Genomic DNA, 982 nt, shown 5'->3' on the forward strand with positions numbered 1-982 from the left:
GGGCTTGCGGCTGGCTTGCGTCGCCTGGCTGTGCTTTTGGGTTGGGTTGGTTCGGTCTGGTCTCGTTTGTTTCGCGTGTGGCCGTGTGATTGTGGGTGGGGCTGGGAAGACGCATGCGTCTCCTCCCGCGCCTGCCACAGCAGCGTCCAGAGCCGTAGATCTCGGGTCCTCGGGTGGGTGAAGAAAAAAAATTGGCGAGAAGGAAAATGTTTTTTTTTTGTGGTGGAAGGATCGGGTCCAGCCCGCTCCATATTGGACACGCACCGGCCCAAAAGACAAACAGGCTCGATGTTGCTTGGGCTGGATGGATTAGGGAGTGGAACGTCCTTGAAAAAGTAATGATATTCCTTATCGGCAAACCCGGGACCAACTAGTTAACGAGCACTCCTTCCGGAGCCTCGCAACGATCAACGCCACTTGGCGCGCTCTCAGCCATTCGTCACATGTCGCACTCTGGGCGCTCCCTTCGGATTTTGTTTTTTCTATTTTTCCGCACGCGTTTTTGGCCTTTTAAACGGTTTTTTGGGGTTTTTCGACGTTTTGGTTTTTTACCGGTCTTTTTTAGCTTTTCAATAAAAAAAATTGCGCGAAAAAACGTGTTTTCTTTTTTTTTCCTTTCATGAGAGTCACGATTTTGCTTCCGCGAGAGGCACGATTTTGCTTTTGCAAGAGTCACGGCCGTGCCTCTTGAAAACGAAAAAAACACGTTTTCTATTTTTTTTCTTTCGCGAGAGTCGCAGTTTTGCTTCCTCGAGAGGCACGGGTGTGCTTTCGCGAGAGTCACGTCCGTGTCTCTCGGAAACGAAAAAAAAACACGTTTTCTATTTTTTTTTCTTTTGCGAGAGTCACGGTTCTGCTTTCGCGAGAGTCACGGCTGTGCCTCTCGAAAAGGAAAAAAACGTGTTTTTTAATATATTTTTTCCTTTCGCGAGAGTCACGGTTTTGCTTCCGCAAGAGTTATGGTTGTGCTTTCACGAGAGTC

This window comes from Triticum dicoccoides, chromosome 1A, assembly GCF_002162155.2.
Source record: "Triticum dicoccoides isolate Atlit2015 ecotype Zavitan chromosome 1A, WEW_v2.0, whole genome shotgun sequence".
Lineage (NCBI taxonomy): Eukaryota > Viridiplantae > Streptophyta > Magnoliopsida > Poales > Poaceae > Triticum > Triticum dicoccoides.